This window comes from Phoenix dactylifera, chromosome 4 (genome assembly GCF_051530095.1).
Source record: "Phoenix dactylifera cultivar Ajwa chromosome 4, Ajwa_hap1_PhDact_Kaust_v1.1, whole genome shotgun sequence".
Lineage (NCBI taxonomy): Eukaryota > Viridiplantae > Streptophyta > Magnoliopsida > Arecales > Arecaceae > Phoenix > Phoenix dactylifera.
Genome location: NC_143193.1, coordinates 39,127,389 through 39,142,275, shown reverse-complemented (window position 1 = coordinate 39,142,275; position 14,887 = coordinate 39,127,389). Strand labels below are relative to the sequence as shown.

General features: G+C 50.1%; 33 non-coding genes and 8 pseudogenes across 33 annotated transcripts; all 41 read left to right on the top strand.

Annotated features, from left to right (window-relative positions):
* Window positions 1-123: 123 nt before the first annotated feature.
* LOC149767398 (5S ribosomal RNA) lies at window positions 124-242 on the top strand. The gene has a single exon (XR_016405211.1). It is a non-coding gene; the product is annotated as a 5S ribosomal RNA (ribosomal RNA).
* A 247-nt stretch (window positions 243-489) lies between these two features.
* On the top strand, window positions 490-608 carry LOC149767397 (5S ribosomal RNA). The gene has a single exon (XR_016402938.1). It is a non-coding gene; the product is annotated as a 5S ribosomal RNA (ribosomal RNA).
* A 247-nt stretch (window positions 609-855) lies between these two features.
* LOC149767396 (5S ribosomal RNA) lies at window positions 856-974 on the top strand. The gene has a single exon (XR_016404540.1). It is a non-coding gene; the product is annotated as a 5S ribosomal RNA (ribosomal RNA).
* Window positions 975-1,221: 247 nt separating this feature from the next.
* On the top strand, window positions 1,222-1,340 carry LOC149767395 (5S ribosomal RNA). Its single transcript, XR_016407883.1, has one exon. It is a non-coding gene; the product is annotated as a 5S ribosomal RNA (ribosomal RNA).
* A 247-nt stretch (window positions 1,341-1,587) lies between these two features.
* Window positions 1,588-1,706, top strand: LOC149767394 (5S ribosomal RNA). Its single transcript, XR_016404152.1, has one exon. It is a non-coding gene; the product is annotated as a 5S ribosomal RNA (ribosomal RNA).
* A 247-nt stretch (window positions 1,707-1,953) lies between these two features.
* Window positions 1,954-2,072, top strand: LOC149767393 (5S ribosomal RNA). The gene has a single exon (XR_016406228.1). It is a non-coding gene; the product is annotated as a 5S ribosomal RNA (ribosomal RNA).
* A 247-nt stretch (window positions 2,073-2,319) lies between these two features.
* Window positions 2,320-2,438, top strand: LOC149767392 (5S ribosomal RNA). Its single transcript, XR_016402937.1, has one exon. It is a non-coding gene; the product is annotated as a 5S ribosomal RNA (ribosomal RNA).
* A 247-nt stretch (window positions 2,439-2,685) lies between these two features.
* On the top strand, window positions 2,686-2,803 carry LOC149767391 (5S ribosomal RNA; annotated as a pseudogene).
* A 246-nt stretch (window positions 2,804-3,049) lies between these two features.
* On the top strand, window positions 3,050-3,168 carry LOC149767390 (5S ribosomal RNA). Its single transcript, XR_016408171.1, has one exon. It is a non-coding gene; the product is annotated as a 5S ribosomal RNA (ribosomal RNA).
* Window positions 3,169-3,415: 247 nt separating this feature from the next.
* On the top strand, window positions 3,416-3,534 carry LOC149767389 (5S ribosomal RNA). The gene has a single exon (XR_016400770.1). It is a non-coding gene; the product is annotated as a 5S ribosomal RNA (ribosomal RNA).
* A 247-nt stretch (window positions 3,535-3,781) lies between these two features.
* Window positions 3,782-3,900, top strand: LOC149767388 (5S ribosomal RNA). The gene has a single exon (XR_016402935.1). It is a non-coding gene; the product is annotated as a 5S ribosomal RNA (ribosomal RNA).
* Window positions 3,901-4,147: 247 nt separating this feature from the next.
* Window positions 4,148-4,266, top strand: LOC149767387 (5S ribosomal RNA). The gene has a single exon (XR_016402677.1). It is a non-coding gene; the product is annotated as a 5S ribosomal RNA (ribosomal RNA).
* Window positions 4,267-4,513: 247 nt separating this feature from the next.
* Window positions 4,514-4,632, top strand: LOC149767386 (5S ribosomal RNA). The gene has a single exon (XR_016402934.1). It is a non-coding gene; the product is annotated as a 5S ribosomal RNA (ribosomal RNA).
* A 247-nt stretch (window positions 4,633-4,879) lies between these two features.
* Window positions 4,880-4,997, top strand: LOC149767385 (5S ribosomal RNA; annotated as a pseudogene).
* A 246-nt stretch (window positions 4,998-5,243) lies between these two features.
* LOC149767384 (5S ribosomal RNA) lies at window positions 5,244-5,362 on the top strand. The gene has a single exon (XR_016408170.1). It is a non-coding gene; the product is annotated as a 5S ribosomal RNA (ribosomal RNA).
* A 247-nt stretch (window positions 5,363-5,609) lies between these two features.
* LOC149767383 (5S ribosomal RNA) lies at window positions 5,610-5,728 on the top strand. Its single transcript, XR_016400769.1, has one exon. It is a non-coding gene; the product is annotated as a 5S ribosomal RNA (ribosomal RNA).
* A 247-nt stretch (window positions 5,729-5,975) lies between these two features.
* On the top strand, window positions 5,976-6,094 carry LOC149767382 (5S ribosomal RNA). Its single transcript, XR_016402933.1, has one exon. It is a non-coding gene; the product is annotated as a 5S ribosomal RNA (ribosomal RNA).
* A 247-nt stretch (window positions 6,095-6,341) lies between these two features.
* Window positions 6,342-6,460, top strand: LOC149767381 (5S ribosomal RNA). Its single transcript, XR_016400768.1, has one exon. It is a non-coding gene; the product is annotated as a 5S ribosomal RNA (ribosomal RNA).
* A 247-nt stretch (window positions 6,461-6,707) lies between these two features.
* LOC149767380 (5S ribosomal RNA) lies at window positions 6,708-6,826 on the top strand. Its single transcript, XR_016402932.1, has one exon. It is a non-coding gene; the product is annotated as a 5S ribosomal RNA (ribosomal RNA).
* Window positions 6,827-7,073: 247 nt separating this feature from the next.
* On the top strand, window positions 7,074-7,192 carry LOC149767379 (5S ribosomal RNA). The gene has a single exon (XR_016407903.1). It is a non-coding gene; the product is annotated as a 5S ribosomal RNA (ribosomal RNA).
* A 247-nt stretch (window positions 7,193-7,439) lies between these two features.
* Window positions 7,440-7,558, top strand: LOC149767378 (5S ribosomal RNA). The gene has a single exon (XR_016407882.1). It is a non-coding gene; the product is annotated as a 5S ribosomal RNA (ribosomal RNA).
* Window positions 7,559-7,805: 247 nt separating this feature from the next.
* Window positions 7,806-7,924, top strand: LOC149767377 (5S ribosomal RNA). The gene has a single exon (XR_016404151.1). It is a non-coding gene; the product is annotated as a 5S ribosomal RNA (ribosomal RNA).
* A 247-nt stretch (window positions 7,925-8,171) lies between these two features.
* LOC149767376 (5S ribosomal RNA) lies at window positions 8,172-8,290 on the top strand. The gene has a single exon (XR_016400767.1). It is a non-coding gene; the product is annotated as a 5S ribosomal RNA (ribosomal RNA).
* Window positions 8,291-8,537: 247 nt separating this feature from the next.
* On the top strand, window positions 8,538-8,656 carry LOC149767375 (5S ribosomal RNA). Its single transcript, XR_016402931.1, has one exon. It is a non-coding gene; the product is annotated as a 5S ribosomal RNA (ribosomal RNA).
* A 247-nt stretch (window positions 8,657-8,903) lies between these two features.
* On the top strand, window positions 8,904-9,021 carry LOC149767374 (5S ribosomal RNA; annotated as a pseudogene).
* Window positions 9,022-9,267: 246 nt separating this feature from the next.
* On the top strand, window positions 9,268-9,386 carry LOC149767373 (5S ribosomal RNA). Its single transcript, XR_016408168.1, has one exon. It is a non-coding gene; the product is annotated as a 5S ribosomal RNA (ribosomal RNA).
* A 247-nt stretch (window positions 9,387-9,633) lies between these two features.
* On the top strand, window positions 9,634-9,752 carry LOC149767372 (5S ribosomal RNA). Its single transcript, XR_016400766.1, has one exon. It is a non-coding gene; the product is annotated as a 5S ribosomal RNA (ribosomal RNA).
* Window positions 9,753-9,999: 247 nt separating this feature from the next.
* LOC149767371 (5S ribosomal RNA) lies at window positions 10,000-10,118 on the top strand. Its single transcript, XR_016402930.1, has one exon. It is a non-coding gene; the product is annotated as a 5S ribosomal RNA (ribosomal RNA).
* A 247-nt stretch (window positions 10,119-10,365) lies between these two features.
* Window positions 10,366-10,483, top strand: LOC149767370 (5S ribosomal RNA; annotated as a pseudogene).
* A 246-nt stretch (window positions 10,484-10,729) lies between these two features.
* Window positions 10,730-10,848, top strand: LOC149767369 (5S ribosomal RNA). The gene has a single exon (XR_016408167.1). It is a non-coding gene; the product is annotated as a 5S ribosomal RNA (ribosomal RNA).
* Window positions 10,849-11,095: 247 nt separating this feature from the next.
* On the top strand, window positions 11,096-11,214 carry LOC149767368 (5S ribosomal RNA). Its single transcript, XR_016400765.1, has one exon. It is a non-coding gene; the product is annotated as a 5S ribosomal RNA (ribosomal RNA).
* A 247-nt stretch (window positions 11,215-11,461) lies between these two features.
* Window positions 11,462-11,580, top strand: LOC149767367 (5S ribosomal RNA). Its single transcript, XR_016402929.1, has one exon. It is a non-coding gene; the product is annotated as a 5S ribosomal RNA (ribosomal RNA).
* Window positions 11,581-11,827: 247 nt separating this feature from the next.
* On the top strand, window positions 11,828-11,946 carry LOC149767366 (5S ribosomal RNA). The gene has a single exon (XR_016402676.1). It is a non-coding gene; the product is annotated as a 5S ribosomal RNA (ribosomal RNA).
* Window positions 11,947-12,193: 247 nt separating this feature from the next.
* On the top strand, window positions 12,194-12,311 carry LOC149767365 (5S ribosomal RNA; annotated as a pseudogene).
* A 246-nt stretch (window positions 12,312-12,557) lies between these two features.
* Window positions 12,558-12,675, top strand: LOC149767364 (5S ribosomal RNA; annotated as a pseudogene).
* A 246-nt stretch (window positions 12,676-12,921) lies between these two features.
* Window positions 12,922-13,040, top strand: LOC149767363 (5S ribosomal RNA). The gene has a single exon (XR_016406465.1). It is a non-coding gene; the product is annotated as a 5S ribosomal RNA (ribosomal RNA).
* Window positions 13,041-13,287: 247 nt separating this feature from the next.
* Window positions 13,288-13,406, top strand: LOC149767362 (5S ribosomal RNA). Its single transcript, XR_016402928.1, has one exon. It is a non-coding gene; the product is annotated as a 5S ribosomal RNA (ribosomal RNA).
* A 247-nt stretch (window positions 13,407-13,653) lies between these two features.
* On the top strand, window positions 13,654-13,772 carry LOC149767361 (5S ribosomal RNA). The gene has a single exon (XR_016402675.1). It is a non-coding gene; the product is annotated as a 5S ribosomal RNA (ribosomal RNA).
* A 247-nt stretch (window positions 13,773-14,019) lies between these two features.
* On the top strand, window positions 14,020-14,137 carry LOC149767360 (5S ribosomal RNA; annotated as a pseudogene).
* Window positions 14,138-14,383: 246 nt separating this feature from the next.
* Window positions 14,384-14,501, top strand: LOC149767359 (5S ribosomal RNA; annotated as a pseudogene).
* Window positions 14,502-14,747: 246 nt separating this feature from the next.
* LOC149767358 (5S ribosomal RNA) lies at window positions 14,748-14,866 on the top strand. The gene has a single exon (XR_016406464.1). It is a non-coding gene; the product is annotated as a 5S ribosomal RNA (ribosomal RNA).
* The last annotated feature ends 21 nt before the right edge of the window (window positions 14,867-14,887 follow it).

The following is a 14,887-nucleotide window of genomic DNA, read 5'->3' as shown; positions in this document are numbered from 1 at the left end:
CCATGCCGCATAGCGTGACCAGCGCGTTGAATCCTACGCCAGAACGGCCCCGGCGGCGCGAATGTCTCGGGCCGTCGAGGTCTGCTGCTTTGTCATAAAAGGGAGTTTCGATGGGCATGTCATGGGTGCGATCATACCAGCACTAAGGCACCGGATCCCATCAGAACTCCGTAGTTAAGCGTGCTTGGGCGAGAGTAGTACTAGGATGGGTGACCCCCTGGGAAGTCCTCTTGTTGCACCCCTTTTATTTTTTGCCCGCTTTTTTATTTTTTGATAATATTTATTTTTAATTTTTCGGCTTTTGGCTTTTCCTCTTCGGATAATTTTTTTCCCCCGAAAATAAACTGAGTCCGGAGACTGGCGGTGCCATGCCGCATAGCGGGACCAGCGCGTTGAATCATACGCCAGAACGGCCCCGGCGGCGCGAATGTCTCGGGCCGTCGAGGTCTGCTGCTTTGTCATAAAAGGGAGTTTCGAAGGGCATATCATGGGTGCGATCATACCAGCACTAATGCACCGGATCCCATCAGAACTCCGCAGTTAAGCGGGCTTGGGCGAGAGTAGTACTAGGATGGGTGACCCCCTGGGAAGTCCTCGTGTTGCACCCCATTTATTTTTTGCCCGCTTTTTTATTTTTTCATAATATTTATTTTTAATTTTTCGGCTTTTGGCTTTTCCTCTTCGGATAATTTTTTTTCCCCGAAAATAAACTGAGTCCGGAGACTGGCGGTGCCATGCCGCATAGCGGGACCAGCGCGTTGAATCCTACGCCAGAACGGCCCCGGCGGCGCGAATGTCTCAGGCCGCCGAGGTCTGCTGCTTTGTCATAAAAGGTAGTTTCGAAGGGCATGTCATGCGTGCGATCATACCAGCACTAATGCACCGGATCCCATCAGAACTCCGCAGTTAAGCGTGCTTGGGCGAGAGTAGTACTAGGATGGGTGACCCCCTGGGAAGTCCTCGTGTTGCACCTCTTTTATTTTTTGCCCCCTTTTTTATTTTTTGATAATATTTATTTTTAATTTTTCGGCTTTTGAGTTTTCTTCTTCGGATAATTTTTTTCCCCCAAAAATAAACTGAGTCCGGAGACTGGCGGTGCCATGCCGCATAGCGGGACCAGCGCGTTGAATCCTACGCCAGAACGGCCCCGGCGGCGCGAATGTCTCGGGTCGTCGAGGTCTGCTGCTTTGTCATAAAAGGGAGTTTCGAAGGGCATGTCATGGGTGCGATCATACCAGCACTAATGCACCGGATCCCATCAGAACTCCGCAGTTAAGCGTGCTTGTGCGAGAGTACTACTAGGATGGGTGACCCCCTGGGAAGTCCTCGTGTTGCACCCCTTTTATTTTTTGCCCGCTTTTTTATTTTTTGATAATATTTATTTTTAATTTTTCGGCTTGTGGCTTTTCTTCTTCGGATAATTTTTTTCCCCCGAAAATAAACTGAGTCCGGAGACTGGCGGTGCCATGCCGCATAGTGGGACCCGCGCGTTGAATCATATGCCAGAACGGCCCCGGCGGCGCGAATGTCTCGGGCCGTCGAGGTCTGCTGCTTTGTCATAAAAGGGAGTTTCGAAGGGCATGTCATGGGTGCGATCATACCAGCACTAATGCACCGGATCCCATCAGAACTCCGCAGTTAAGCGTGCTTGGGCGAGAGTACTACTAGGATGGGTGACCCCCTGGGAAGTCCTCGTGTTGCACCCCTTTTATTTTTTGCCCGCTTTTTTATTTTTTGATAATATTTATTTTTAATTTTTCGGCTTGTGGCTTTTCTTCTTCGGATAATTTTTTTCCCCCGAAAATAAACTGAGTCCGGAGACTGGCGGTGCCATGCCGCATAGCGTGACCAGCGCATTGAATCCTACGCCAGAACGGCCCCGGCGGCGCGAATGTCTCGGGCCGTCGAGGTCTGCTGCTTTGTCATAAAAGGGAGTTTCGATGGGCATGTCATGGGTCCGATCATACCAGCACTAAGGCACCGGATCCCATCAGAACTCCGTAGTTAAGCGTGCTTGGGCGAGAGTAGTACTAGGATGGGTGACCCCCTGGGAAGTCCTCGTGTTGCACCCCTTTTATTTTTTGCCCGCTATTTTATTTTTTGATAATATTTATTTTTAATTTTTCGGCTTTTGGCTTTTCCTCTTCGGATAATTTTTTTTCCCCGAAAATAAACTGAGTCCGGAGACTGGCGGTGCCATGCCGCATAGCGGGAGCAGCGCGTTGAATCCTACGCCAGAACGGCCCCGGCGGCGCGAATGTCTCGGGCCGTCGAGGTCTGCTGCTTTGTCATAAAAGGGAGTTTCGAAGGGCATATCATGGGTGCGATCATACCAGCACTAATGCACCGGATCCCATCAGAACTCCGCAGTTAAGCGGGCTTGGGCGAGAGTAGTACTAGGATGGGTGACCCCCTGGGAAGTCCTCGTGTTGCACCCCATTTATTTTTTGCCCGCTTTTTTATTTTTTCATAATATTTATTTTTAATTTTTCGGCTTTTGGCTTTTCCTCTTCGGATAATTTTTTTTCCCCGAAAATAAACTGAGTCCGGAGACTGGCGGTGCCATGCCGCATAGCGGGACCAGCGCGTTGAATCCTACGCCAGAACGGCCTCGGCGGCGCGAATGTCTCGGGCCGTCGAGGTCTGCTGCTTTGTCATAAAGGGGAGTTTCGAAGGGCATGTCATGGTTGCGATCATACCAGCACTAATGCACCGGATCCCATCAGAACTCCGCAGTTAAGCATGCTTGGGCGAGAGTAGTACTAGGATGGGTGACCCCTGGGAATTCCTCGTGTTGCACCTCTCTTATTTTTTGCCCGCTTTTTTATTTTTTGATAATATTTATTTTTAATTCTTCGGCTTTTGGCTTTTCCTCTTCGGATAATTTTTTTCCCCGAAAATAAACTGAGTCCGGAGACTGGCGGTGCCATGCCGCATAGTGGGACCCGCGCGTTGAATCCTATGCCAGAACGGCCCCGGCGGCGCGAATGTCTCGGGCCGTCGAGGTCTGCTGCTTTGTCATAAAAGGGAGTTTCGAAGGGCATGTCATGGGTCCGATCATACCAGCACTAATGCACCGGATCCCATCAGAACTCCGCAGTTAAGCGTGCTTGGGCGAGAGTACTACTAGGATGGGTGACCCCCTGGGAAGTCCTCGTGTTGCACCCCTTTTATTTTTTGCCCGCTTTTTTATTTTTTGATAATATTTATTTTTAATTTTTCGGCTTTTGGCTTTTCTTCTTCGGATAATTTTTTTCCCCCGAAAATAAACTGAGTCCGGAGACTGGCGGTATCATGCCGCATAGCGTGACCAGCGCGTTGAATCCTACGCCAGAACGGCCCCGGCGGCGCGAATGTCTCGGGCCGTCGAGGTCTGCTGCTTTGTCATAAAAGGGAGTTTCGATGGGCATGTCATGGGTGCGATCATACCAGCACTAAGGCACCGGATCCCATCAGAACTCCGTAGTTAAGCGTGCTTGGGCGAGAGTAGTACTAGGATGGGTGACCCCCTGGGAAGTCCTCGTGTTGCACCCCTTTTATTTTTTGCCCGCTTTTTTATTTTTTGATAATATTTATTTTTAATTTTTCGGCTTTTGGCTTTTCCTCTTCGGATAATTTTTTTCCCCCGAAAATAAACTGAGTCCGGAGACTGGCGGTGCCATGCCGCATAGCGGGAGCAGCGCGTTGAATCCTACGCCAGAACGGCCCCGGCGGCGCGAATGTCTCGGGCCGTCGAGGTCTGCTGCTTTGTCATAAAAGGGAGTTTCGAGGGGCATATCATGGGTGCGATCATACCAGCACTAATGCACCGGATCCCATCAGAACTCCGCAGTTAAGCGGGCTTGGGCGAGAGTAGTACTAGGATGGGTGACCCCCTGGGAAGTCCTCGTGTTGCACCCCATTTATTTTTTGCCCGCTTTTTTATTTTTTCATAATATTTATTTTTAATTTTTCGGCTTTTGGCTTTTCCTCTTCGGATAATTTTTTTTCCCCGAAAATAAACTGAGTCCGGAGACTGGCGGTGCCATGCCGCATAGCGGGACCAGCGCGTTGAATCCTACGCCAGAACGGCCCCGGCGGCGCGAATGTCTCGGGCCGTCGAGGTCTGCTGCTTTGTCATAAAAGGTAGTTTCGAAGGGCATGTCATGCGTGCGATCATACCAGCACTAATGCACCGGATCCCATCAGAACTCCGCAGTTAAGCGTGCTTGGGCGAGAGTAGTACTAGGATGGGTGACCCCCTGGGAAGTCCTCGTGTTGCACCCCATTTATTTTTTGCCCGCTTTTTTATTTTTTCATAATATTTATTTTTAATTTTTCGGCTTTTGGCTTTTCCTCTTCGGATAATTTTTTTCCCCCGAAAATAAACTGAGTCCGGAGACTGGCGGTGCCATGCCGCATAGCGGGAGCAGCGCGTTGAATCCTACGCCAGAACGGCCCCGGCGGCGCGAATGTCTCGGGCCGTCGAGGTCTGCTGCTTTGTCATAAAAGGGAGTTTCGAAGGGCATATCATGGGTGCGATCATACCAGCACTAATGCACCGGATCCCATCAGAACTCCGCAGTTAAGCGGGCTTGGGCGAGAGTAGTACTAGGATGGGTGACCCCCTGGGAAGTCCTCGTGTTGCACCCCATTTATTTTTTGCCCGCTTTTTTATTTTTTCATAATATTTATTTTTAATTTTTCGGCTTTTGGCTTTTCCTCTTCGGATAATTTTTTTTCCCCGAAAATAAACTGAGTCCGGAGACTGGCGGTGCCATGCCGCATAGCGGGACCAGCGCGTTGAATCCTACGCCAGAACGGCCCCGGCGGCGCGAATGTCTCGGGCCGTCGAGGTCTGCTGCTTTGTCATAAAGGGGAGTTTCGAAGGGCATGTCATGGTTGCGATCATACCCGCACTAATGCACCGGATCCCATCAGAACTCCGCAGTTAAGCATGCTTGGGCGAGAGTAGTACTAGGATGGGTGACCCCTGGGAAGTCCTCGTGTTGCACCTCTTTTATTTTTTGCCCGCTTTTTTATTTTTTGATAATATTTATTTTTAATTCTTCGGCTTTTGGCTTTTCCTCTTCGGATAATTTTTTTCCCCGAAAATAAACTGAGTCCGGAGACTGGCGGTGCCATGCCGCATAGTGGGACCCGCGCGTTGAATCCTATGCCAGAACGGCCCCGGCGGCGCGAATGTCTCGGGCCGTCGAGGTCTGCTGCTTTGTCATAAAAGGGAGTTTCGAAGGGCATGTCATGGGTCCGATCATACCAGCACTAATGCACCGGATCCCATCAGAACTCCGCAGTTAAGCGTGCTTGGGCGAGAGTACTACTAGGATGGGTGACCCCCTGGGAAGTCCTCGTGTTGCACCCCTTTTATTTTTTGCCCGCTTTTTTATTTTTTGATAATATTTATTTTTAATTTTTCGGCTTTTGGCTTTTCTTCTTCGGATAATTTTTTTCCCCCGAAAATAAACTGAGTCCGGAGACTGGCGGTATCATGCCGCATAGCGTGACCAGCGCGTTGAATCCTACGCCAGAACGGCCCCGGCGGCGCGAATGTCTCGGGCCGTCGAGGTCTGCTGCTTTGTCATAAAAGGGAGTTTCGATGGGCATGTCATGGGTGCGATCATACCAGCACTAAGGCACCGGATCCCATCAGAACTCCGTAGTTAAGCGTGCTTGGGCGAGAGTAGTACTAGGATGGGTGACCCCCTGGGAAGTCCTCGTGTTGCACCCCTTTTATTTTTTGCCCGCTATTTTATTTTTTGATAATATTTATTTTTAATTTTTCGGCTTTTGGCTTTTCCTCTTCGGATAATTTTTTTCCCCCGAAAATAAACTGAGTCCGGAGACTGGCGGTGCCATGCCGCATAGCGGGAGCAGCGCGTTGAATCCTACGCCAGAACGGCCCCGGCGGCGCGAATGTCTCGGGCCGTCGAGGTCTGCTGCTTTGTCATAAAAGGGAGTTTCGAAGGGCATATCATGGGTGCGATCATACCAGCACTAATGCACCGGATCCCATCAGAACTCCGCAGTTAAGCGGGCTTGGGCGAGAGTAGTACTAGGATGGGTGACCCCCTGGGAAGTCCTCGTGTTGCACCCCATTTATTTTTTGCCCGCTTTTTTATTTTTTGATAATATTTATTTTTAATTTTTCGGCTTTTGGCTTTTCTTCTTCGGATAATTTTTTTCCCCCGAAAATAAACTGAGTCCGGAGACTGGCGGTGCCATGCCGCATAGCGTGACCAGCGCGTTGAATCCTACGCCAGAACGGCCCCGGCGGCGCGAATGTCTCGGGCCGTCGAGGTCTGCTGCTTTGTCATAAAAGGGAGTTTCGATGGGCATGTCATGGGTGCGATCATACCAGCACTAAGGCACCGGATCCCATCAGAACTCCGTAGTTAAGCGTGCTTGGGCGAGAGTAGTACTAGGATGGGTGACCCCCTGGGAAGTCCTCGTGTTGCACCCCTTTTATTTTTTGCCCGCTTTTTTATTTTTTGATAATATTTATTTTTAATTTTTCGGCTTTTGGCTTTTCCTCTTCGGATAATTTTTTTCCCCCGAAAATAAACTGAGTCCGGAGACTGGCGGTGCCATGCCGCATAGCGGGACCAGCGCGTTGAATCATACGCCAGAACGGCCCCGGCGGCGCGAATGTCTCGGGCCGTTGAGGTCTGCTGCTTTGTCATAAAAGGGAGTTTCGAAGGGCATATCATGGGTGCGATCATACCAGCACTAATGCACCGGATCCCATCAGAACTCCGCAGTTAAGCGGGCTTGGGCGAGAGTAGTACTAGGATGGGTGACCCCCTGGGAAGTCCTCGTGTTGCACCCCATTTATTTTTTGCCCGCTTTTTTATTTTTTCATAATATTTATTTTTAATTTTTCGGCTTTTGGCTTTTCCTCTTCGGATAATTTTTTTTCCCCGAAAATAAACTGAGTCCGGAGACTGGCGGTGCCATGCCGCATAGCGGGACCAGCGCGTTGAATCCTACGCCAGAACGGCCCCGGCGGCGCGAATGTCTCGGGCCGCCGAGGTCTGCTGCTTTGTCATAAAAGGTAGTTTCGAAGGGCATGTCATGCGTGCGATCATACCAGCACTAATGCACCGGATCCAATCAGAACTCCGCAGTTAAGCGTGCTTGGGCGAGAGTAGTACTAGGATGGGTGACCCCCTGGGAAGTCCTCGTGTTGCACCTCTTTTATTTTTTGCCCCCTTTTTTATTTTTTGATAATATTTATTTTTAATTTTTCGGCTTTTGAGTTTTCTTCTTCGGATAATTTTTTTCCCCCAAAAATAAACTGAGTCCGGAGACTGGCGGTGCCATGCCGCATAGCGGGACCAGCGCATTGAATCCTACGCCAGAACGGCCCCGGCGGCGCGAATGTCTCGGGTCGTCGAGGTCTGCTGCTTTGTCATAAAAGGGAGTTTCGAAGGGCATGTCATGGGTGCGATCATACCAGCACTAATGCACCGGATCCCATCAGAACTCCGCAGTTAAGCGTGCTTGTGCGAGAGTACTACTAGGATGGGTGACCCCCTGGGAAGTCCTCGTGTTGCACCCCTTTTATTTTTTGCCCGCTTTTTTATTTTTTGATAATATTTATTTTTAATTTTTCGGCTTGTGGCTTTTCTTCTTCGGATAATTTTTTTCCCCCGAAAATAAACTGAGTCCGGAGACTGGCGGTGCCATGCCGCATAGTGGGACCCGCGCGTTGAATCATATGCCAGAACGGCCCCGGCGGCGCGAATGTCTCAGGCCGTCGAGGTCTGCTGCTTTGTCATAAAAGGGAGTTTCGAAGGGCATGTCATGGGTGCGATCATACCAGCACTAATGCACCGGATCCCATCAGAACTCCGCAGTTAAGCGTGCTTGGGCGAGAGTACTACTAGGATGGGTGACCCCCTGGGAAGTCCTCGTGTTGCACCCCTTTTATTTTTTGCCCGCTTTTTTATTTTTTGATAATATTTATTTTTAATTTTTCGGCTTGTGGCTTTTCTTCTTCGGATAATTTTTTTCCCCCGAAAATAAACTGAGTCCGGAGACTGCCGGTGCCATGCCGCATAGCGTGACCAGCGCATTGAATCCTACGCCAGAACGGCCCCGGCGGCGCGAATGTCTCGGGCCGTCGAGGTCTGCTGCTTTGTCATAAAAGGGAGTTTCGATGGGCATGTCATGGGTGCGATCATACCAGCACTAAGGCACCGGATCCCATCAGAACTCCGTAGTTAAGCGTGCTTGGGCGAGAGTAGTACTAGGATGGGTGACCCCCTGGGAAGTCCTCGTGTTGCACCCCTTTTATTTTTTGCCCGCTATTTTATTTTTTGATAATATTTATTTTTAATTTTTCGGCTTTTGGCTTTTCCTCTTCGGATAATTTTTTTCCCCCGAAAATAAACTGAGTCCGGAGACTGGCGGTGCCATGCCGCATAGCGGGAGCAGCGCGTTGAATCCTACGCCAGAACGGCCCCGGCGGCGCGAATGTCTCGGGCCGTCGAGGTCTGCTGCTTTGTCATAAAAGGGAGTTTCGAAGGGCATATCATGGGTGCGATCATACCAGCACTAATGCACCGGATCCCATCAGAACTCCGCAGTTAAGCGGGCTTGGGCGAGAGTAGTACTAGGATGGGTGACCCCCTGGGAAGTCCTCGTGTTGCACCCCATTTATTTTTTGCCCGCTTTTTTATTTTTTCATAATATTTATTTTTAATTTTTCGGCTTTTGGCTTTTCCTCTTCGGATAATTTTTTTTCCCCGAAAATAAACTGAGTCCGGAGACTGGCGGTGCCATGCCGCATAGCGGGACCAGCGCGTTGAATCCTACGCCAGAACGGCCCCGGCGGCGCGAATGTCTCGGGCCGTCGAGGTCTGCTGCTTTGTCATAAAGGGGAGTTTCGAAGGGCATGTCATGGTTGCGATCATACCCGCACTAATGCACCGGATCCCATCAGAACTCCGCAGTTAAGCATGCTTGGGCGAGAGTAGTACTAGGATGGGTGACCCCTGGGAAGTCCTCGTGTTGCACCTCTTTTATTTTTTGCCCGCTTTTTTATTTTTTGATAATATTTATTTTTAATTCTTCGGCTTTTGGCTTTTCCTCTTCGGATAATTTTTTTCCCCGAAAATAAACTGAGTCCGGAGACTGGCGGTGCCATGCCGCATAGTGGGACCCGCGCGTTGAATCCTATGCCAGAACGGCCCCGGCGGCGCGAATGTCTCGGGCCGTCGAGGTCTGCTGCTTTGTCATAAAAGGGAGTTTCGAAGGGCATGTCATGGGTCCGATCATACCAGCACTAATGCACCGGATCCCATCAGAACTCCGCAGTTAAGCGTGCTTGGGCGAGAGTACTACTAGGATGGGTGACCCCCTGGGAAGTCCTCGTGTTGCACCCCTTTTATTTTTTGCCCGCTTTTTTATTTTTTGATAATATTTATTTTTAATTTTTCGGCTTTTGGCTTTTCTTCTTCGGATAATTTTTTTCCCCCGAAAATAAACTGAGTCCGGAGACTGGCGGTATCATGCCGCATAGCGTGACCAGCGCGTTGAATCCTACGCCAGAACGGCCCCGGCGGCGCGAATGTCTCGGGCCGTCGAGGTCTGCTGCTTTGTCATAAAAGGGAGTTTCGATGGGCATGTCATGGGTGCGATCATACCAGCACTAAGGCACCGGATCCCATCAGAACTCCGTAGTTAAGCGTGCTTGGGCGAGAGTAGTACTAGGATGGGTGACCCCCTGGGAAGTCCTCGTGTTGCACCCCTTTTATTTTTTGCCCGCTATTTTATTTTTTGATAATATTTATTTTTAATTTTTCGGCTTTTGGCTTTTCCTCTTCGGATAATTTTTTTCCCCCGAAAATAAACTGAGTCCGGAGACTGGCGGTGCCATGCCGCATAGCGGGAGCAGCGCGTTGAATCCTACGCCAGAACGGCCCCGGCGGCGCGAATGTCTCGGGCCGTCGAGGTCTGCTGCTTTGTCATAAAAGGGAGTTTCGAAGGGCATATCATGGGTGCGATCATACCAGCACTAATGCACCGGATCCCATCAGAACTCCGCAGTTAAGCGGGCTTGGGCGAGAGTAGTACTAGGATGGGTGACCCCCTGGGAAGTCCTCGTGTTGCACCCCATTTATTTTTTGCCCGCTTTTTTATTTTTTCATAATATTTATTTTTAATTTTTCGGCTTTTGGCTTTTCCTCTTCGGATAATTTTTTTTCCCCGAAAATAAACTGAGTCCGGAGACTGGCGGTGCCATGCCGCATAGCGGGACCAGCGCGTTGAATCCTACGCCAGAACGGCCCCGGCGGCGCGAATGTCTCGGGCCGTCGAGGTCTGCTGCTTTGTCATAAAGGGGAGTTTCGAAGGGCATGTCATGGTTGCGATCATACCCGCACTAATGCACCGGATCCCATCAGAACTCCGCAGTTAAGCATGCTTGGGCGAGAGTAGTACTAGGATGGGTGACCCCTGGGAAGTCCTCGTGTTGCACCTCTTTTATTTTTTGCCCGCTTTTTTATTTTTTGATAATATTTATTTTTAATTCTTCGGCTTTTGGCTTTTCCTCTTCGGATAATTTTTTTCCCCGAAAATAAACTGAGTCCGGAGACTGGCGGTGCCATGCCGCATAGTGGGACCCGCGCGTTGAATCCTATGCCAGAACGGCCCCGGCGGCGCGAATGTCTCGGGCCGTCGAGGTCTGCTGCTTTGTCATAAAAGGGAGTTTCGAAGGGCATGTCATGGGTCCGATCATACCAGCACTAATGCACCGGATCCCATCAGAACTCCGCAGTTAAGCGTGCTTGGGCGAGAGTACTACTAGGATGGGTGACCCCCTGGGAAGTCCTCGTGTTGCACCCCTTTTATTTTTTGCCCGCTTTTTTATTTTTTGATAATATTTATTTTTAATTTTTCGGCTTTTGGCTTTTCTTCTTCGGATAATTTTTTTCCCCCGAAAATAAACTGAGTCCGGAGACTGGCGGTATCATGCCGCATAGCGTGACCAGCGCGTTGAATCCTACGCCAGAACGGCCCCGGCGGCGCGAATGTCTCGGGCCGTCGAGGTCTGCTGCTTTGTCATAAAAGGGAGTTTCGATGGGCATGTCATGGGTGCGATCATACCAGCACTAAGGCACCGGATCCCATCAGAACTCCGTAGTTAAGCGTGCTTGGGCGAGAGTAGTACTAGGATGGGTGACCCCCTGGGAAGTCCTCGTGTTGCACCCCTTTTATTTTTTGCCCGCTTTTTTATTTTTTGATAATATTTATTTTTAATTTTTCGGCTTTTGGCTTTTCCTCTTCGGATAATTTTTTTCCCCCGAAAATAAACTGAGTCCGGAGACTGGCGGTGCCATGCCGCATAGCGGGAGCAGCGCGTTGAATCCTACGCCAGAACGGCCCCGGCGGCGCGAATGTCTCGGGCCGTCGAGGTCTGCTGCTTTGTCATAAAAGGGAGTTTCGAGGGGCATATCATGGGTGCGATCATACCAGCACTAATGCACCGGATCCCATCAGAACTCCGCAGTTAAGCGGGCTTGGGCGAGAGTAGTACTAGGATGGGTGACCCCCTGGGAAGTCCTCGTGTTGCACCCCATTTATTTTTTGCCCGCTTTTTTATTTTTTCATAATATTTATTTTTAATTTTTCGGCTTTTGGCTTTTCCTCTTCGGATAATTTTTTTTCCCCGAAAATAAACTGAGTCCGGAGACTGGCGGTGCCATGCCGCATAGCGGGACCAGCGTGTTGAATCCTACGCCAGAACGGCCCCGGCGGCGCGAATGTCTCGGGCCGTCGAGGTCTGCTGCTTTGTCATAAAAGGTAGTTTCGAAGGGCATGTCATGCGTGCGATCATACCAGCACTAATGCACCGGATCCCATCAGAACTCCGCAGTTAAGCGTGCTTGGGCGAGAGTAGTACTAGGATGGGTGACCCCCTGGGAAGTCCTCGTGTTGCACCCCTTTTATTTTTTGCCCCCTTTTTTATTTTTTGATAATATTTATTTTTAATTTTTCGGCTTTTGAGTTTTCTTCTTCGGATAATTTTTTTTCCCCGAAAATAAACTGAGTCCGGAGACTGGCGGTGCCATGCCGCATAGCGGGACCAGCGCGTTGAATCCTACGCCAGAACGGCCCCGGCGGCGCGAATGTCTCGGGCCGTCGAGGTCTGCTGCTTTGTCATAAAGGGGAGTTTCGAAGGGCATGTCATGGTTGCGATCATACCAGCACTAATGCACCGGATCCCATCAGAACTCCGCAGTTAAGCATGCTTGGGCGAGAGTAGTACTAGGATGGGTGACCCCTGGGAAGTCCTCGTGTTGCACCTCTTTTATTTTTTGCCCGCTTTTTTATTTTTTGATAATATTTATTTTTAATTCTTCGGCTTTTGGCTTTTCCTCTTCGGATAATTTTTTTTCCCGAAAATAAACTGAGTCCGGAGACTGGCGGTGCCATGCCGCATAGTGGGACCCGCGCGTTGAATCCTACGCCAGAACGGCCCCGGCGGCGCGAATGTCTCGGGCCGTCGAGGTCTGCTGCTTTGTCATAAAGGGGAGTTTCGAAGGGCATGTCATGGTTGCGATCATACCAGCACTAATGCACCGGATCCCATCAGAACTCCGCAGTTAAGCATGCTTGGGCGAGAGTAGTACTAGGATGGGTGACCCCTGGGAAGTCCTCGTGTTGCACCTCTTTTATTTTTTGCCCGCTTTTTTATTTTTTGATAATATTTATTTTTAATTCTTCGGCTTTTGGCTTTTTCTCTTCGGATAATTTTTTTCCCCGAAAATAAACTGAGTCCGGAGACTGGCGGTGCCATGCCGCATAGTGGGACCCGCGCGTTGAATCCTATGCCAGAACGGCCCCGGCGGCGCGAATGTCTCGGGCCGTCGAGGGCTGCTGCTTTGTCATAAAAGGGAGTTTCGAAGGGCATGTCATGGGTGCGATCACACCAGCACTAATGCACCGGATCCCATCAGAACTCCGCAGTTAAGCGTGCTTGGGCGAGAGTACTACTAGGATGGGTGACCCCCTGGGAAGTCCTCGTGTTGCACCCCTTTTATTTTTTGCCCGCTTTTTTATTTTTTGATAATATTTATTTTTAATTTTTCGGCTTTTGGCTTTTCCTCTTCGGATAATTTTTTTCCCCCGAAAATAAACTGAGTCCGGAGACTGGCGGTGCCATGCCGCATAGCGGGAGCAGCGCGTTGAATCCTACGCCAGAACGGCCCCGGCGGCGCGAATGTCTCGGGCCGTCGAGGTCTGCTGCTTTGTCATAAAAGGGAGTTTCGAGGGGCATATCATGGGTGCGATCATACCAGCACTAATGCACCGGATCCCATCAGAACTCCGCAGTTAAGCGGGCTTGGGCGAGAGTAGTACTAGGATGGGTGACCCCCTGGGAAGTCCTCGTGTTGCACCCCATTTATTTTTTGCCCGCTTTTTTATTTTTTCATAATATTTATTTTTAATTTTTCGGCTTTTGGCTTTTCCTCTTCGGATAATTTTTTTTCCCCGAAAATAAACTGAGTCCGGAGACTGGCGGTGCCATGCCGCATAGCGGGACCAGCGCGTTGAATCCTACGCCAGAACGGCCCCGGCGGCGCGAATGTCTCGGGCCGTCGAGGTCTGCTGCTTTGTCATAAAAGGTAGTTTCGAAGGGCATGTCATGCGTGCGATCATACCAGCACTAATGCACCGGATCCCATCAGAACTCCGCAGTTAAGCGTGCTTGGGCGAGAGTAGTACTAGGATGGGTGACCCCCTGGGAAGTCCTCGTGTTGCACCCCTTTTATTTTTTGCCCCCTTTTTTATTTTTTGATAATATTTATTTTTAATTTTTCGGCTTTTGAGTTTTCTTCTTCGGATAATTTTTTTCCCCCGAAAATAAACTGAGTCCGGAGACTGGCGGTGCCATGCCGCATAGCGGGACCAGCGCGTTGAATCCTACGCCAGAACGGCCCCGGCGGCGCGAATGTCTCGGGCCGTCGAGGTCTGCTGCTTTGTCATAAAGGGGAGTTTCGAAGGGCATGTCATGGTTGCGATCATACCAGCAATAATGCACCGGATCCCATCAGAACTCCGCAGTTAAGCATGCTTGGGCGAGAGTAGTACTAGGATGGGTGACCCCTGGGAAGTCCTCGTGTTGCACCTCTTTTATTTTTTGCCCGCTTTTTTATTTTTTGATAATATTTATTTTTAATTCTTCGGCTTTTGGCTTTTCCTCTTCGGATAATTTTTTTTCCCGAAAATAAACTGAGTCCGGAGACTGGCGGTGCCATGCCGCATAGTGGGACCCGCGCGTTGAATCCTACGCCAGAACGGCCCCGGCGGCGCGAATGTCTCGGGCCGTCGAGGTTTGCTGCTTTGTCATAAAGGGGAGTTTCGAAGGGCATGTCATGGTTGCGATCATACCAGCACTAATGCACCGGATCCCATCAGAACTCCGCAGTTAAGCATGCTTGGGCGAGAGTAGTACTAGGATGGGTGACCCCTGGGAAGTCCTCGTGTTGCACCTCTTTTATTTTTTGCCCGCTTTTTTATTTTTTGATAATATTTATTTTTAATTCTTCGGCTTTTGGCTTTTTCTCTTCGGATAATTTTTTTCCCCGAAAATAAACTGAGTCCGGAGACTGGCGGTGCCATGCCGCATAGTGGGACCCGCGCGTTGAATCCTATGCCAGAACGGCCCCGGCGGCGCGAATGTCTCGGGCCGTCGAGGGCTGCTGCTTTGTCATAAAAGGGAGTTTCGAAGGGCATGTCATGGGTGCGATCACACCAGCACTAATGCACCGGATCCCATCAGAACTCCGCAGTTAAGCGTGCTTGGGCGAGAGTACTACTAGGATGGGTGACCCCCTGGGAAGTCCTCGTGTTGCACCCCTTTTATTTTTTGCCCGCTTTT